Source organism: Salvelinus sp. IW2-2015, unplaced genomic scaffold, assembly GCF_002910315.2.
Source record: "Salvelinus sp. IW2-2015 unplaced genomic scaffold, ASM291031v2 Un_scaffold5721, whole genome shotgun sequence".
Classification (NCBI taxonomy): Eukaryota; Metazoa; Chordata; class Actinopteri; order Salmoniformes; family Salmonidae; genus Salvelinus; species Salvelinus sp. IW2-2015.
In genome coordinates, this window is record NW_019946986.1 from 28723 (window position 1) to 49191 (window position 20469).

At 40.4% G+C, this 20469-nt stretch overlaps 1 pseudogene; it reads right to left on the minus strand.

Annotated features, from left to right (window-relative positions):
• Positions 1 to 20469, minus strand: part of LOC112078467 (zinc finger protein 658B-like) — a 37331-nt pseudogene that overhangs the window by 12418 nt on the left and 4444 nt on the right.

Here is a 20469-nt window from a genome sequence, read left to right on the forward strand (position 1 = left end):
ACAAATACCTGAAACATATTCTAAAGACTGTTGACATCTAGTGGAAGCCATAGGAACTGCAATCTGGGTCCTATCTATTTGTATATCCCATAGGCAAGCACTGAAAAACCTGTCACCTCAAAAAATAAACATTCCGGATGGATTTTCGTGCCATATCAGTTCTGTTATAGTCACAGACATTATTTTAAACAGTTTTAGAAACTTCAGAGTGTTTTCTATCCAATGCTATCTAGTATATGCATATCCTAGCTCTGGCCAGTTTACAAGCAGTTTACTTTGGGCACGTCAGTCATCTGAAATTCAGGACAATAACCAGTATGCTAAGGAAGTTAAATAAAGGTATATTTTATAATAATACAAATAAATACACTACCATTAGTGGTGAAATAAATGAATAAATTCTAAAGATTGGAGTCATTTACAAATGTCCTTGTTTTTGAAAGAAAAGCACATATTTTGTCCATTCAAATAATGTCAAATTGATCAGAAATACAGTGTAGACATTGTTTAATGTTGTAAATGACTATTGTAGCTGGAAACGGCTGAAGATCTCGTACAACGCTGTGTACTACTCCCTTCACAGAACAGCGCAAACTGGCACTAACCAGAATAGTGTCTAGAAGGCCAGCATCCCGGAGTCACCTCTTCACAGTTGACGTTGAGACTGTTGTTTTGCGTGTACTATTTAATTAAGCTGCCAGTTGAGGACTTGTGAGACATCTGTTTCTCAAACTAGACACTAATGTACTTGTCCTCTTGCCCAGTTGTGCACCGGGGCCTCCCACTCCTCTTTCTATTCTGGTTAAAGCCAGTTTGCGCTGTTCTGTGAAGGGAGTAGAACACAGCGTCCCTCTACCATAAGCTGCCTCCAACGTCGTGTTAGAGTATTTGGCAGTACGTCCAACCGGCCTCACAATCGTAGACCACGTGGAACAACGTCAGCCCAGGACCTGAGGTGGGTCTGGCTGCCAAGTGGGTGGGCCTATGCCTTCCAAGGCCCACCTATGGCTGCACCCCTGCCCAGTCACGTGCAATCTACAGGTTAGGGCCTAATTCATTTCAATTGACTGATGTCCTTATTATATATATATTTTTTTTAAATTAGATTTAACCTTTATTTAACTAGGCAAGTAAGTTAAGAACAATTCTTGATGGCCAATGATGGCCTTCCGGGGAACAGTGGGTTAACTGCATTGTTCAGGGGCAGACGACAGATTTTTACCTTGTCAGCTCAGGGATTCGATTCAGCAACCTTTCGGTTACTGGCCCAACGCTCTAACCACCAGGCTACCTGCCGCCCCTTATATGAACTGTAACTCAGAAAAATCTTTGAAATTGTTGCATGTTGTGTTTATATTTATGTACAATAAACATAAAAGAAGCTGGTGAATAGCTACAAAAGGAAGTAAATATCCCTAATAGACTGAAAGATGATGGAATTTCATTCAACTTATGAGCTCCCGAGTSGCACAGCAGTTTAAGGCACTGAAGGCGTCACTACAGACACCCTGGTTAGATTCCAGGCTGTATCACAACCGGCCGTGATTGGGAGTCCCATAGGGCGGCGCACAATTGGCCAAGTGTCGTCCGGGTTTGGCCGGTGTAGGCCGTCATTGTAAATAATAATTTGTTCTTAACTGACTTGCCTAGTTAAATAAAGGTTAAAAATAATAATTGTGAGGCTCTCCATGAGCATTAGCTGCTACTTCACTCAATCCTGTTTTAAAAAGTCTCCCTGTGTGACATTCCTTGAGACCAACCAGAAATGGTTTCCTTGGCCAAATATTCCCAGATTTTCATAAAATAGCCAAAACATGTTCTATCGTTTCTGCATCACCAAATGTTGTGTAAGGCAAAAGAGTAGGCTAGGTGAGCATCAATCACTAGTTCGGTGCAGCAGACGCAGGGGTGTAGTACTGATAGAGCAATGAGCCGCCACAATGGTTATCACGTCCTGACCATAGTTCTTATGTGTTTTGCTTGTTTAGTGTTGGTCAGGACGTGAGCTGGGTGGGAATTCTATGTTGTGTGTCTAGTTTGTCTGTTTCTATGTTCAGCCTAATATGGTTCTCAATCAGAGGCAGCTGTCTATCGTTGTCCCTGATTGAGAATCATATATAGGTGGCTTGTTTTGTGTTGGGGTTTTGTGGGTGATTGTTTCCTGTCTCTGTGTTTTGTCTGCACCAGATAGGGCTGTCTCGGTTTTCACATTTGTTATTTTGTTATTGTATAGTGTTACCGTTTTTTCGTCTAATTAAACATGTTGAACACTAGCCGCACGCTGCAGTTTGGTCCTCTCCTTCGCCTATGGAAGAAAACCGTTACAATGGTGTTTGTTTAGTAAAGGTAGATCAATGTCTTGGACGATCACCTAATGATTAATTAGTAGTCCACATAACCAAATATTATAGCATAACATTACTGTTACAACAAAAACAACACCTAATTTCTTACGAGATTTTAGAATGGTTTGCTGAATCGTCTCAAACTCAACAGCGGCCATTAGGCAGAATGTGCTTTGATTAACTTCTACCGCCTCAGAAACCCGATCCGGGAGCACCCCCCACCACCCCCACCAGTAAAAAAGCTGAATAGCATAGCTAGCATAGCGTCACAAGTAAATACTAGCATCTAAATATCATTCAAATCACAAGTCCAAGACACAGATGAAAGATCACTTCTTGTGAATCCACACATTTTGATTTTAAAATGTTTTACAGGGAAGACACAATATGTAATCTATTAGCTAACACGTTAGCAAAACACCATTTTCATTTCACTATTTTTTCTTCACCAGTGCTATCACCAATTCGGTCAACTAAAGATATTGATACCACTAACCAAGAAAAAAACCTCTCAGATGACAGTCTGATAAACATATTATTGTATAGGATAGTTTTGTTAGAAAAAGTGCATATTTCAGGTAGAAACTCAGTTTACAATTGCACCCACCATCACAATCGACTAGAATAAAACAGAGAGCAACGTGTATTACCAATTACTAATCATAAAACATTTCTTAAAAAATACACAGTACAGTAAATTGAAAGACCAGATCTGTTGAATCCAGACAATATTTCAGATTTTCTAAGTGTCTTACAGCGAGACAAAGACACAATAAATCGTATATTAGCATACACATGTGCAAACTTACCCCAGCATTGATTCAAGCAAAAGAGCGATAGCATTATCACCACCAAAATATATAATTTTTTCACTAACCTTCTCAGAATTCTTCGCTGACACTCCTGTAACATCATATTACAAACATACATATAAGTTTGTTCGAAAATGTGTTATACAATGAGAATAGTAGGCAAACTGGCCAGAAAAAGGTTCAGGACGCATCTTGACAGTGATCTAGTCTAATGAATAAATAATCATAAACTTGACTAAAAAATACAGGGTGACAGCAATGAAAGACAAATTAGTTCTTAATGCAATCGCTGAATTACATTTTTTAAATTATCCTTACTGGCAATACAGGGTGCGCCAAGCGAAGCTTACCCAAAAAAATGGCGGAATATGCGTTTAACATTTTCACAGAACAACGATTTATCATCATAAATATTCTTACTATTAGCTGAACTTCCATCATAATTCTTGGCAATGTATCCTTTCTCGGTTAAATCGTCTTTTGGTCGAAAGATGTCCTCTTGTCCCGAAATGGCCACTACAACGTTCGCAGTACTGGAAAAAGTGCCCAACTCTGAGTGCCACAAAAAATGCCAAAAATCGCACTAAACGGATATAAATGCTATAAACGGTTTAAATAACTACCTATATGTTTTTTAACACTATAACGTAAAAACATGACCGGAGATATATTACTGGCTAAACCAAAGCTTGGAAGAGGCCAGTCCGACGTCCATCTGCTCAAGCGCAGGGAGAAAAGAAAGACTCCGCCCATTTGGTCTTTTATAAAGTCCAGATTGCGCAATCGACTCATTCAAATTGTCACCACTACTGACATCAGAGGAAGGCGTAGGCAGTGTGGTTGATCCCAAGCATTCACAGGGACTAAAAACTGACCTGGAACAGAGGCAAAGATTTCTGAATCTACTCCCTGTCAGAAAAGTGCTGTTGAATAGTTCTGTTTCACTCAGAGACATAATTCCAACGTTATGAAACTAGAGAGTGTTTCTATCAATAATAATAAAATAATATGCATATTGTACGAGCAAGAATTGAGTACTGGGCAGTTTAATTTGGCAACCATCAAGAAAAAAAAAGCGCTAACAGCACCCCTATAAAACAAAATACAGGAAGTCTATATAATTTAACACCATCTGCTCTAATTGCTAACCAAACAGTAATTCAAGAAGATTTAAATGCATATTCCCATGAAATTGATTGAGATCGAACGATTGGCATGCAGAAACAGCTTGGTCATTTCACTGGTAAAACGCAAGAATTATAAATTCAATATTGACAGTGATGATGCATGGCCTATTTTGAAATGGGGTATGCCTAACTTGGTGATTGAGGGTATTAAACATTTTCAACGTTCTTGAGACAATGTGGGGCAAAGCAGGCGTTACAAGTTTTAAAATGTTTTGCCTCGCGAAGTCTTGAGTTGTTCAGGATGTGTGATGTCAGAATTACAGAATTCACCTAGCAATAGACTGGTCATAACTTATGGATGGGTAATTTATGAAGATAACTTATAGAGAAAACCTGCTCTTACCATGACTAACAGTTGTTCTAATCTTCTCCTCCTCTTCTTCTTCATCTTTAATGTTGACATTCAGCTCCAGTGTTTGACTGCAGTCCTCCAGCTTCACTGATGCCATCTCTTGATCCTGCAGTGCAAACTGGGCTTCACTGTCACAATCAGGACCCAGTGACTGTAGGTTTCTACTCAGTGTGGAAGGAGAGTGGCAGGCTGGGTTTGTCCTCACTGTTGATGTTACCGGCCTCAGACTTAATCGGAGTCGGCCTGTATTAATAAAGACAAATGGACACAAAAGTTATTGTCTTGACAGTTCTGGCACTTTATTCTGTAAAAATAGTTTCTCTTTTTTCTTGTTCAATTATCTCATTTCAGTAGATCAGGTAGCTAAACATTGATAAAACATCCATTAACAGACACAACGTACACATTTTAAATTGCACAACATAAGTGCACTTAATCTATAGTAGATTTCCTAAATTCACATAAATGCATAAAAAAACATTTAGTACAAGGTTGCAGTATGTTTCAGGCAGCACTATGTACTATTTTCCTGAATAACCTTGTCTTCACTGTATTATTTCACTCACAAAAACAATTGTAATTCCCGTTCACACCATAGTAAGAATTATCAGGGGTCGTACAGTGGCAAGTCAAATTCAAGGACTTTCAAGTACTTTTTCAAGCACTTATATTTATTTACTTTAAGCCCCGTGTGAAAACCCTGAATTATAGATAAATATAGAAACAACTGAATGTGTCTGAATATTAGTACACATGTAAAGGACTGATAATCATTACATTCAGCTTCAAAACTGTAGAGCAACTGAAATGTTCTCTCTCTGATGAGGCACTACCTGCACTGAAGTCCGTTGATGCAGACCTCCTATGGTATCATGGCGGTCCGCAAACAAACGTTTAAGGTCCATGTCTGTCTAATTCTGTACTAAGAAAATAAACCAAGAAATCCCTCTTAACATCTACCACACCCTCCCCTTCCCCAAAAACCCTCCCACACCCCCAATAAACTTGATCAGTAGATCCCTTTATGTGTTTGCTAACATTGGGGTCTATATCATGCTGAGACAATCCACCCCCAGGTTATCCAGCTTATCAAAAACCATACCGACAGTAACATCTGTTACCCCCAAAAACTATGCTGCAGTTTACAAGATAACTTTCAAACTGGTATTTCTGCTTTACACAATCCAAGTGTTGATGACCTTACAAATGAAAGCTATGAAGTATATTTTATTCAATATTAAAGTATCCTTTGTCACAGCGCATTTATGGGAGCAAGATTTCTGAACAGCCCTCAAAACCATGTCAGGACTAGTAGAAAGACCAGTTCTGACAGTAGGTCCTCTTACTACGGGACCAGCCATGGAAGCTCCATCAGTCTGACAGTAGGTCCTCTTACTACGGGCCAACCATGGAAGCTCCATATGTCTGCACTGTAGTTCCACCAGTCTGTCTTACAGCCTCTGCATATGATACATCATGACGGATCTATCTTCTGAGCATCTCTCTGCACCTGGCATCCACCAAATGCTGCTCTGTGTGTCCTCCGCACAATTGCAAACTTAACCGTCACATTGCTCCAACATTCACCGTAATCATGTTCCCCACCACACTTGGCACATCTTTTCACCAACAGCTACATGTCCCATCTTTGGCATTAAAACACTGTGATGATTCCTGTTGCTGCTCCAGTTTCAACTGTTCTGCTAGGAACCTGACCTGGTCACCGGAGGCTACCTGTCCCAGACCTGCTGTTTTCAACTCCTTAGAGACAGCAGGAGCGGTAGAGATCTCTATGATCGGCTATGAAAAGCCAACTGACATTTACTCCTGAGGTGCTGACCTGTGCACCCTCGACAACCACTGTGATTATTATTTGACCCTGCTGTCATCTATGAACATTTGAACATCTTGGCCATGTTCTGTTATAATCTCCACCAGCACAGCCAGAAGAGGACTGGCCACCCTCATAGCCTGGTCTCTCAGGTTTCTTCTAGGTTCTCCTTCTAGGAGTTTTTCCTAGCCACTTGGCTCTACACCTGCATTGCTTGCTGTTTGGGGTTTTAGGCTGGTTTCTGTACAGCACTTTGTGACATCAGCTGATGAAAGGGCTTTTATAAATACATTTGATTAATAGTTGATTGATGAGGCTGGGTCAAATTCTCTGACATGGAAGCTAAGGAATCCTATTCTGTACTTTTCCAGACAAAACCTTCTCAAACCTCAACAGCACTGATAAGCTTTCACTTCTTTAACCCTCTTTCCTACTGATCAACCTTTAGGCTTCAACCACTGTCTCCTTCACATGTTCTTTAACAATATCATCCATGGACATAGATATTGGGACCTCAGATTACTCCCTTCAATTTAGCATAAGCTCCAGGGTCATGGCTTCTCAGCTTCGTCCCATTATGATTTTCCAATTGAATAATCTTCCCTTGCTGAACCTGACTAGCACATGATATTAACAATCTGCCATTTTAAATGTTTTGTTTCACCTTTATTTAACCAGGTAGGCTAGTTCAGAACAAGTTCTCATTTACACAGATGCAGCCCAGTTTAACTTCACCTATCTTTTATGGCCTTGGTTAATCAGATAGGGTGTAAATGAGGCCCTGTGGTCTCCTCAAACACCATCCCAACTTTCCACTGTGACACATTATTACTCTAGCTCCCTACCTTGGGCCTCTTTAGAGTTTCTATACTACATGCACCACTGCTTCCAGTATCATTATCTCTGTTCTTCCTATGTTTTTTCACTACTACATATACTCGTGTCGCCATTTCACCACGAGCAAACTCCTAGAGAGACGACCGAAACCGTTAAAGCCGCCATTTGACTTCCGAACCATCCTGATTTCGCGAGCTTACATTAACGAAACAGTGTATGTAAACTCGCGAGATCAGGATGGTTCAGAGGAGGCTATTTACCAGCTCATAAACAACATGTTACACAAAACCAAGAACGTGTTAAAACGAACTCAAATAAGTGGAATCTTTATGAAATTACGTTGACGAAATTATGTACATACACTCAGGCGAACCCAAAGTCTACCTAAGTGACTTGTAAAATCGTTTTTAATCACGTTCTTCACTCACACTTGACCCCAAAATAACACACACAATTAAAACCTTTACCAAACGTGATAATACCTTGACGAATTTGTTACATATCATATATTCTTTTGACATTAGAAACTTTAAACGTGCTATTACATACCTACAATAATACAGTTGAAACGGACACAACCACTATCAACATAACACAGTTCTGTCGTTTTCTACCCAGAACTTCCTGTTCCCCTCTACGACAGTTCAACAGCGTCATCTTCTTCTCTGGTATACTGACATTTACACAAATATAACGTGTCTACCGCCACCTACTGTACGGTTAGTAAACTGTAGAAAGAAATACATGTCCATTGCGGAAGCAAAGACATCAAAACAAAATACAAAAATAAAAACATCCCACTCCTTCAGTTACAGTTCTCTTCAAATCACATCCCTACACAGTCTCATGGGCCTCGTAGGGAGGAACATCTTCGGTCAGTATTCCCTGCAATCAGTGATGTAAAGTACTTAAGTACAAATATTTTAAGTACTACGTAAGTAGTTTTTGGGGGTATCTGTACTTTCCTTTTGATATTTTTGACAACTTCTACTCCACTACATTCCTAAAGAAAATAATGTACTTTCTACTCCATACATTTTCCCTGACACCCAAAAGCACTCGTTAGATTTTGAATGATTAGCAGGACAGGAAAATTGTTCAATTCGCGCATCCCTACTGCATCTGATCTGGCGGACTCACTAAACACAAATGCTTTGTTTGTAAATGATGGGTGTGATCTTAAATTTAATCTGGAGTGCCAGAGTGCGCTTGGGCGTTCGTAAATTCAGAGCGGTGTCAGATTGTCAGTTCGTATCGCTCTCGGAGCGTTCAGAGCCACACTGGACGCTCTGGCGGAGGAGTAGGGTTGATTCAAGCGTTCTGACCTCACAACGGCAGTCAAGCATCCAAGCTAACTGGTTAACATTGGCTAGCTTGCTAGCTACTTCCAGTACAAATGAGAGAACTCTGACCATTTTACTTGCCTCAGCAGAGCTGGTTAGGCTGTGTTCATGTTATCCAAAGCATTGGTGACTTTAACTGAGCTACAGGCAACAATTTCATTACGCCTTTTTTGCCGAAGTTTACTGACACCGGCCGTTTTCAAGGGGTGTTGAGCGTTCGTTTGTCATCAATTATTCTCCCCTCTGGCAGCCTCAGTCCAGTGCTCTGAAATCGGAGTATATAGCCAGAGCGAATTTAGAAACGCACCRTGAGTGTTGGAGTGTGCCCCTTACATTTAAACTACAATAAAATCGTGCTGTCTGGTTTACTTAATATAATGAATTTGAAATGATATGTACTTTTACTTTTGATACTTAAGTATATTTAAGCAATTACATTTACTTTTGATAATTATGTATATGTTTAACTAAATATTTTTTTACTTTTACTCAAGTAGTATTTTACTGGGTGGCTTTTACTTTTACCTTGATAGGAAAGGACTCAAGTACCTTTACTTTTACTCAAATAATACAATTGGATATTTGTTCCACCACTGCCTGCAATGCTTCCAATGTTAATTCCTGAACTCCCAGAAACCTTTCAGCCGCACGTACAATTCACCTACAATCGGTATCCTTCAACCGGTAAACAGCATTATGAATCTCAACAGGTTGCTGGCCATCCACTGCCATAGCTTCCTCAGCACCAATCGCTCTTTCAACTATTTCCCGGACCTCCAAGTAGGAGAACTACTGTACAGTTTCTTGATGTGGATGTTCCCTGATATAAGAAAAATTGATAAATGCCATTGGTCAGATCCGGTGTTATGAAACTGATGGAGTTTATTTTGTATTGAAGTAGGCACATAGCATACATAACAGGTTAGGATAATTAAAGTGGCAGTTAGGTGAATTAGCTTGGCAGGTTAGGAGTCTGAGGTTAAGCTTAGGAAAAGGGTGAGGGTTAGGGGTTTGTTTACCATGCAGGTTTGGATAACTAACATGGCGGTTAGGAGACTGAGATTAAGGTTAGGAAAAGGGTTAGGCTTAGCTACAATGCTACATCTGTCAACAAGTGTTGTTCCAACGCAAACGAAACGGCCACGGACCAATGGGGAGCATCAATTGGTGTAAACTTGATATCATGAAACACCCGATATCAGAGAACGCCCCTAATTGCGGTCTGCAATTACACCCTTCTCGGATCAAGGGGCCAGGCTTCCAGTCTATAAGCATGCTTTCCACTGTGCTCAGAGGGCATTTTCCGTACTGCAGTTCAGCTGAAGCACGGCCCAATTCCCATTGATGGCCCCATAGCGAAGTCAATAAAAAAAAAAAAGACAATTTAGTTATCAAGTTTGTAAATAAAACATCCTTTGAATTATTCAAGTAATTGCCTTAAAGTCTGATTTTTTCCCATCACTCACAGCCAAAGTTAACTATTTTAGATTCATGCTGTGAGGTGGGTGAGCTTATGCCACATGCAGATGCTGAAGGGAAAACACACCTCTTGATCTGCGTGTTTATAATGTAGGTTAAGGTGCAGCCTCGTCTCATAGACTAGATGTAACATAGTAAATATAAATCAGGGACTCTCAAAATAGTGTGATATGTAACCAGAAAAACTTACCTAAGACAGATGGTTACTTAAGAAATTGAATTTTATTAAGCATGGAGTTGAAATGCAAATTAATTACTTAAAAAACATACAATGTGATTTTCTGGATTCTTGGTTTTAGATTCCGTCTCTCACAGTTGAAGTGTACCTATGATAAAAATGAACAGCCTCTACATGCTTTGTAAGTTGGTGTCACGTTCTTGACCTTATATCCTTGTTTTGTATTTATTTAGTATGGTCAGGGCGGAGTTGGGGTGGGTTTTTGTCTATTGTGTGTTTTCTATGTTGGGGTTTTGTGTTCGGCCTGGTGTGATTCTCATCAGAGGCAGCTGTCAATCGTTGTCCTGATTGAGAATCATACTTAGGCAGCCAGCCTGGGTTTCACTTTTGGTTTGTGGGTGTTTTGTTTCCTGTGTCAGTGTTTGTGCCACCGGGACTGTTACGGTAGTTCTTTTGTTATTTTGTATTGTATCTTGTTTCGTGGATATTAAATCATGGAAATTACCACTCTGCATATTGGTCTCCGATCCTTCTCGCCTCTCCTTGTCCAAGAGGAGGAAGAGAGACTGCCGTTACAGTAGGAAAACCTGCAAAATCGGCAGTGTTTCAAATACTTGTTCTCCCCACTGTAGGTGTTTTAATGTTGGTAATAACTAATACAGAGATAACCATTTGGACATCTATTTTCCATTATGTCATTGTGTTTACCACTTCAGAACCTTACATCTGTTTGAAGCATATACAGGGCATTATATAAGAGCCCTTGACTTTTTCCACATTTTGTTACGTTACAGCCTTATTCGAAAATTGATTAAATGCATTTTTTCCCTRGTCAATATAAACACAATAGCCCAWAATGATAAACCGAAAACAGGTTTTTAGAAATTTTAGCAAATTTATACCTTATTTGGTAAGTATTCAGACCCTTTGCTCTGAGACTCCAAATTGAGCTCAAGTGCATCCTGTTTCCATTGATCATCCTTGAGATGTTTCTACTTGATTGGAGTCCACATGTGGTAAATTCAAATGATTGGACATTATTTGAAAAGGAACACACCTGTATATATAAGTTGTTAAAAGTTAAAAGAAAGAAAAACCCTGGAATGAGTAGGCGCGTCCAAACATTTGAGTGGCACTGCACATCTACATAGATTACAGTATCTTCCAATGGATAATAATGAGTTGACAGTGCATGTCAGAGCAAAAACCAAGCAATGAGGTCAAAGAAATTGTCCGTCGAGCTTCGAGACAGGTTTGTGGCGAGGCACAGATCTGGAGAAGAGTACCAAAACATTTCTCAAATCTCTGTTGGCTGGGCTCCCCGCTTGTGCCGTCAAACTCCTGCCCCACGTTGGGCGCAAACCTTTTAAGGGCTCCAAAGTGGCACAGGGGTCTAAGGCACTGCGTCTCAGTGCAAGAGGCATCACTACAGTCCCTGGTTCGAATCCAGGCTAAATCACATCCGACCGTGATTGGGAGTGCCATAGGGACGAGCACAATTGGCCCAGCATCGTCCGGGTTTGGCCGGTGTCGGCTGTCATTGTAAATAAGAATTTCTTCTTAATTAACTCATTAAATAAAACAAAAGAAAGTGGGATGCATGCKAGCAAAGCCACTACACAACACATTACTAAACTATACATTAATTGCACTATAATGGWGAGAAAGGGTGCCCACAAAAAGTTACATAAAGCTGACCGAACAGCATAGTCCAAACAACTTACCACTGCTACACCTGGCTATCAGCGGAGCCTTGTCTGGCAACGAAACAGTTCATTCAGCCTCATTTAAAAAAAAAACATGGCTGACTTGCGTAAACAAATGTGGTTTCTACTGACAATTGATATGTACAAACTATGGCATAAGGGGACGACAAGCGGATAAGAGGCAAACCGTAATTTTGATTAAGACATTAATGAGAGAGCTAAGACGGACGTAGTCAATTTAACTATTTGTCGCACAGCGACAAAATTCAGAACATGGGCCGTCCTCCCTGTACGCCAAGTCAGAACCGTACAATAAATAAAGGGGCATATATGCAGACAATGAAAACACTTACAATATTCAATGATTACATTTCTCAAAAACAGGTTATAGGCTACATGTGAACCACCAAGTCAGAACAGGAGGCAAAATGAAGAGGTGAAAATAGACCAAATTACAAAGGTGAGGCACATGGTCTACTAACATCTTACTACACAACATACACTTAATATTACTTAACTACATCATTTATGCAGAAGCATATAAGACATTTCTGGACTCACCTTGTTGTGCTGTGCTCACTTGAACAGGAAGGTGGTGCAGCAGTCCTTCGTGGGCATATATTGTCATCAAAGTCTGGCATTCTCTGGATTTATGGTGCTTTCAAAACAACAGGCAACTCAGGAAAAAAATGAGGACGTCAGTGATCTTCAGGTCATAGTTGCAGAAAGAGACCCGAGTTCCCAATTMACAATTCCGAGTTGGATGAAAGTTTAAAACGTATTTTCTCAGTCGCAGCTTCGCAGTTTTGAGCGCGGCACAAATCAAGCTTCATTGACAGCATGGCCAATGTTGAATGTTTACCGTTTAAACGAGGAAAAGAGTCCCATAATCTTAGACTTGGGACCACACAGCCACTCCAATGAATAGCACGCTAATGATTGCTTTGCAATGGTTGCAGTTAGCCACTGATTCCTTCCAAACCACTCATTGTTGAATTTGCAATTTCCAACTTGTTGTGTACTGTTTGTCCAATGGCTGATGAGCATGGATACATTTGATCTATAATTTCTCATTATTTCTCTTCATATGACAAAGAATAAAAAGGATTTGCCAGTAGATTGTCGACTTGATCCATGATGAAGACTGCTAGATCAGATTTTGAAAGTATGATGTTGACATGATCAGTCCAATCAAAGCGACTGTAGATATCACATGATTTGAAGTTATTTTATCTGTGGACAATGACCTTGAGCCTTCTTGTATGGGCACTTCTAATGTAACTCTATGGCAGCACCCAAGAGGCTTGAATTTTCAAGTTCTACCCTTAGACTTGGCATTGATATATTGTTCCCATGAATGACAGAACACTGAGCCAATCACAGCGCAAAGCTCCGTATTTTCTGCTGGCTTGCCCCACCTCCACAGAAGGCACTGAGCTCGGCTGAAACACCTGCATTTAGGAGCTGCCTTACTCAAGAAAACAAAAAGAGACCATGTTTGTATACGGCTTTATTAATAACTCAATTACATGTTTTTTACATTGTTTGCAAACAGATCATTTTTTTATCGCTAAAACTGTGGGGCTCAAAACAGGTGGCCCACCTGCCCTGAATGATGGGTCGCCACTGAACTTATCTAGAACACTGCAGTCCATCTGGGTGTTTAACCTTCCCAAATTCCCCCATATCACCCTGCTCCTCCGTACATTCCACTGGCTTCCAGTCAAAGCTCACATCCACTACAAGACAATGGTGTTTACTTACGGTGCAGCAAGAGGAACTGCCCCATCTCTATCTTCAGGCTATGCTCAAACCCTGTATCCCAACCTGAGCACTCAGTTCTGACACCTCTGGTCTCATGGCCGTCCCACTGCTACAGGAGGTCAAGCTCCCTCTCAGCCCAGTCAAAGCACTTCTCTGTCCTGGCACCCCAATGGTGGCACCAGCTTCCATCTGATGCTAGGACAGCAGAGTCCCTGCCCATCTGACCGAAAAGGTCTGAAACCCTACGTCTTTAAAGAGTATCCCCTCAAAATACTAATACAAATAATAATAATAATGTGACACTGACTAATTGAGGAGAAATGTATTTACTGTGATATGTGGTTGTCTCACCTGGCTATCTTAAGATGAACAAACTTAATATGCTGGTGACAACACAGGGTCAGAGAGAACTCCTGACTGTAGTCATACAAAAACACTCCCAGCACTCAGCCCATAAGAACCTATCATACTGTCAGATCTAATATGAAGAACTGAATACAACCATAAGAACCATTCATACTGTCAGATCTAATATGAAGAACTGAATACAACCATGAAGAACCATTCATACTGTCAGATCTAATATGAAGAACTGAATACAACCATAAGAACCATTCATACTGTCAGATCTAATATGAAGAACTGAATACTAAAGAGAAGAAGAGGTTGACCAGTACATATTCATGTAACTTTATTTTCATTGGCAGATCAATAAAGTTTGCTTCAATGCAGTTATCCAAACACATTCATGATCAGTAACTAAAATAACTAATCTAGTTTTAACGACAATTAATAAACACATGTATTCATTTCATAACCTGTGTCTCATTAAATAAAGTTGTAAAATAATCCCCCCAAACTAGTGGTGAAAAGTGATCATCACACCATCTCTATCTGATACATGTTGTCTACTAACTCATTCCCACAGAGAACTGAGAGGGACAATCTGGTCTCAGAGCAAAACGTATTCCAATTTGTTGTTGCTAAAGTTAGCCAGGTTAGGGGAAGGGTTAGCTAACATGCTAAGTAGTTGCATGCTAAGCTAACATGCTAAGAAGTAGTAAGTAGTTGCAAAGTTGCTAATTAGTTAAAATGCATACATTGGTGTGTTTTCATGCTATCCTGCCAGTTCTTCAATATGTTGACACCATTTACCAGAATGCAGCAGCCGCTACTCTTAAACCATTGGATGCCGTCTACCATAGCACCCTTTGCTTTATTACCGGTGACAGTTTTAATACTCATCACTGCATCCTGTATCAGAAGGTCACTTCCTCACGGAAGTCCCATAGATCACTTCATTACTCCCTTCTTGTTTACAAAGCTTCCATCATACCTCACTTCCCTCTTGAAATATAAAAAATGAGATACCAGACCCGTTCGCAAGGTTGGTCCCCGCTTGTCTTCAACGTTTGGTAAATCCACCTTTAGTTTTAACGCATCACAGTTATAGAATACCTTACAAAACAAATTCCACCTGGATTCCCTGGCGCCGATAGGGCAGTTTAAAACTCTGTTGTTAAATGAGTTCACTGAAGTGTGCAATTGTTTCAAATGACTATTATAACTTATTGTAATAACCTGATGTTATGTATTTATAGCTGTTTTGTAGCTAAAAAATATATATTTTTGTTTTGGTTGTATTGATGGAATGTTTGTCCTCAGGACACCATAGCAACTGAGACACTGGGACCTGAATAAAAACAAGTAAAAACAGTAAAACTGTAGAGAAACTCTCCCAACAGACAGAGTCAGACCAGGCTGAGAGGGAAGCAGTACTACCCAGTCAACTGGCAGACTATAGCTGTGTTCGAATACCCATACTAACATACTGTATACTTAATGAGTATATACTACATACTAGAGTTCCTTTTAGTATACTGTAAACGAACGGTATCGTTTCAGTTGAGCATTGTAGAGCTTTGCCTGTCTACCGGATGCTGTTGCTATGCAACCTCTTGCTAGCTTGTTAGCATAACAAATGACTAGCTAAACATTTTAAGATTTAGAGTGTGTGTTCGTAAATTCAATCTGGAGTGCCAGAGGGCGCTCTGGGCGTTCATAAATTCAGAGCGTTTTGCTCTCGGAGCGTTCAGAGCCACACTGGACGCTCTGGCCGAGGAGTAGGGTTGATCCGAGCGTTCAACGGCAGTCAAGCACCCAAGCTAACTGGCTAACGTTAGCTAGCTACCTCCAGACACAAATGAGAGAACACCTCACTGACCATTTTACTCGCCATAGCAGAACTGGTTGGACTGTTTTCATGTTATCCAGAGCGTTGGTGACTGCTGGCATTAATTTATTAGGCTTTCTTTTGCCGACGTTTACTGACACCGGCTATATTCAACGGGTGTTGAGCGTTCGTAAATTCATCAGTCATTCTGCGCAAGAGTGTTCTGAAATCGGAGTAGATAGCCAGAATTAACAATGTCCATTGAAACGCACAACGACTACAGTATAGAATGATGTGAATAATCAAGTCAATAAATGTTGGTTAGTTAGATACCAGATAGTTAATATACTGCCTGGCAAGTTCCATGTAACGTTATTAGGATCCAACTAACGTTAGCTAACATACCAGTACATACTGCTGTAATGCTATGCAGTTCCTAAGGATAGAGTAGCTAACAAATTGTTAGCCAACATAACGTGTAACGTAACTTATTTGAAAAGTCATTACTTGATTACATTGCTCAACATTTTCTTAACATTTGTCATAATTAGTTAAAGAAATGAATTTGTATTCGCTCTCATTGGACTTCGGCTGCATATTTTACCCCATTTTCTTGAAATCTGAACATGTTGCGAAACCATGCCCCTTTTTTTGAAGAATTGCATTATGGGCCCTAAAAGTACAGAAATAGTATCCTCTGTGTGTATACTTCGTATTTTGGCAAATTGCATGATAACTATATCCATACTATGACCAATAAGCATACTATATACTCCCTTCACGTCACAAATAGTACAGTCAGTGCGGTTAGTATGAGTATTCAAACACAGCCTGTGTTTGTTTTTAAAATGAGAAGCCTCACAGAGGGTATTCAACACTACGGGCAAATCCAAGGTCATCTCAATATGTTTACAGTAGAAGCTAACAAAACACACCAAAACTGACCAGGTGCACATTGATGATCAGTAAAGTAAAGAGAGGCTAACATTCTATAATGCTCCTTTTCCTCTGCAGTTCTCTCACAGTGAGAAACAATAAGATAACAATAGTGTTCTATGCTTTCTTAATTTAACGTTACCACTTCCTTTACGAGATGATAATTAAGTAATGTAGTGACTTTAATCTTAGCTGGTCTGAGAGAACTAATGTGGCTTTTCTCCTTAATGTATACGTTGGTGTGTTTTTAAGTTGCTCTGGTGAGAAAAACTCTTTCCACAGTCAGAGCAGGAATAAGGCTTCTCTCCTGTATGTATACGTTCATGGGTTTGTAACGTACTCAAATCGGGAGAAACTCTTCCCACAGTCAGAATAGAAGTAAGGCTTCTCTCCCATGTGTAATCTCTGATGAACTTTTAGCTCAGTTGATGTTGTGAAACATTTGACACATTCAGAGCAGTAGTAGGGCTTCTTTCCTGTATGTATACGTTCATGTGTTTTTAAGTTATCCACTTAGGAGAAACACTCTCCACAGTCAGAGCAGTACTAAGGCTTCTCTCAAATCAAATCAAATTTATTTATATAGCCCTTCTTACATCAGCTGATCTCTCAAAGTGCTGTACAGAAACCCAGCCTAAAACCCCAAACAGCAAGCAATGCAGGTGTAGAAGCACCTCTCCTGTATGTATTCGTTGGTGTACTTTTAAGCTGCTCTTTTGCGAGAAACTCTCCCCACAGTCAGAGAAGTAGTAAGGCTTCTCTCCTGTATGTATACGTTCATGGGATTTTAAGGTATCCATTCGAGAGAACTCTTCCCACAGTCAGAGCAGGAGTAAGGCTTCTCTTCTGTGTGTGTTCTCTGGTGAACTGTCAGATTGTGAAGTTTCTTCCAGTCAGTACAATAATACGGATTCTCTCCTGTCTGTATTTTTAGGTGTATTTTGAGCTTTGTAGAATAGGGAACTGGGCAGTGGTGAGACCTCTTAGCTCTGTGATCTTCCTGCTGTTGCTCTCTGGATGTAGAGAATGTCTCAACATGGTCTCCTGTGTGAACAACATCAGAAGAACCAGTCAGTTGGTGAGATATACATGACTTCATATCAGTAGGTTGTACCATAKAAAATGAGAATAAAACTATTCTAAAAGTGGGTACGAGCCAAAAGGAGTGAAAATTATGAGCCATTTCATCCTCCGCCACCATCATAAGGGTTAATAACTACACAGACTCATTTCATAGAACTTTAAAACACTGGCAGTTTGTCTACTTCACTTCTTTAGTCTACTCTCTGATCACTCCAGATAACCCAGTGAATAAAACACATGCTGACAATACTGGTGTCAAACCATGCAAGTATCAAGTGCATGAAATAACATCTACCTTCTCATTGAAACAGTTCATCATGAAACAGTTCTACTGCAACTTTTCATACACAGTGGGAAGTTGGAACGAACAACACACACTTAGTCATGGTAAGAGCAGGTTCTAACTAACAGACTTCCCAATATTCCCCTCTTCTTCATATTTAATGTTGACATTCAGCTCCAGTGTTTGACTGCAGTCCTCCAGTTTCACTGATGCCATCTCTGGATCCTGCAGAGCAAACTGGGCTCCACTGTCACAATCAGGACCCAGTGAATGTAGGTTTGAACTCAGTGTGGAAAGAGAGGGGCAGGCTGGGTTTGTCCTCACTGTTGATGTTACCGGCCTCAGACTTAATTCTAGTCGTCCTGTAGTAATAAAGAGAAGCGGACACAGAGTTATTGTCTTGACAGTTCTGGAACTTTCTTTGAACCTAAAAATAAGTCAGAGTTATACTTAAACTAAATCTGTATTAACTTATTAATAATCAAACACAAATGAACAGAGTGAGTGCTCCCTGAGGGGAGTGAGCCTCTGGGTTCTCTACTATCTCAGGATACACTATACAGTACTGTCAGCCCACTCTACTATACAGTACTGTCAGCCCACTCTACTATACAGTACTGTCAGCCCACTCTACTATACAGTACAGTATAGGTCAGGATAGCTGCAACCTCAGAGATGACGTACAATGGTTCCAGACACCCACACATCCTGTGCCAGACCTTAGGCCCCAAATACAAGGAACTTGTTTTGTTCAGTACTAAGAACTTAAAAGGACATTTGTTGTTACTTAGTTTCCACCTTGCTAGGAGGGGGTGACTGACGCACAGACATTGTGGAGACAAGTGATTGGTTCCCATTACTCATCCCTTCACATGGTTTGCAATAGGTAAATGCATAGGTAAAGACACATTCACATATGGAAACAATGTTTCCTTCTGACCTCATTTGCTCTATTCTCTTTCTGATATTCTGCATAGCAACAGRGACATGTGATAGACAAGCCTGACCTCAGGTGACTKGGGCCCATATGAGGGAGGAAGTGCAGCTGCCAACACCAGACACCCAAAGGAGACATTCTAATAACAAGAGTTAACAGATTAAGCATATTCTGCAGATAAGTCATCTTAATTATCTACGTTACTTAGCTAATTCCGATTTCTCCACCACAGTATACTGAACAAAAATATAAATGCAACATGCAACAATTTTACTGAGTTMCAGTTCATATAAGGAAATAAATTMATTAGGGCCAAATCAATGGATTTCACATGACTCGGCAGGGGTGCAGACATGGGTGGGCCTGGGAGGGGACGACCACTGAGGAGCCAGGCCCAGCAAAATCAGAATGAGTTGTTCCCACAAAAGGGCTTTAGTACAGACAGAAGTACTCCTCACCTTTATCAGCTGTCTGGGTGGAGGGTCTCAGACGATCCCGTAGGTGAAGAAGCCGGATGTGGAGGCCCTGTATTGGGGTGGTTAAACACTTAGTCTGTGGTTGTAAGGCCAGTTGGACACACTGCCAAATTCGGCAGCTTATGGTAGAGAAATGAACACTAAATTCTCTAGAAACAGCTCTGGTGGACATTCCTGCAGTCAGCATGCCAATTGCGCGCACGCTCAAAACTTGAGACATCTGTAGCATTGGGTTGTGTGACAGAACTTCACATTTTAGAGTGGCCTTTTATTGTCCCCAGCACAAAGTGCACCTGTTTAATGATCCTGCTGTTTAATCAGCTTCTTGATATGCCACACCTGTCAGGGAAATTGATTATCTTGGCAAAGGAGAAATGCTCACTAACAGGGCAGTAAACACATTTTTTGTACAACGTTTGAGAGAAATAAACTTTTTGTGCATATGGAACATTTCTGGGATCTTTTATTTCAGCTCATGAAACGTGGGACCAACACTTTATATTTATTTAACTAGGCAAGTCAGTTAAGAACAAATTCTTATTTTCAATGACGGYCTAGGAACAGTGGGTTAACTGCCTTGTTCAGGGGCAGAACGACAGATTTTTACTTTGTCAGCTCGGGGATTCGATCTGGCAACATTTTGGTTACTAGTCCAACGCTCTAACCACTAGGCTACCTGCCGCCCCCATATGTTGCGTTTAGATTTTTATTCAGTTTAATATACACAAATGTCTATTTTATTATTTC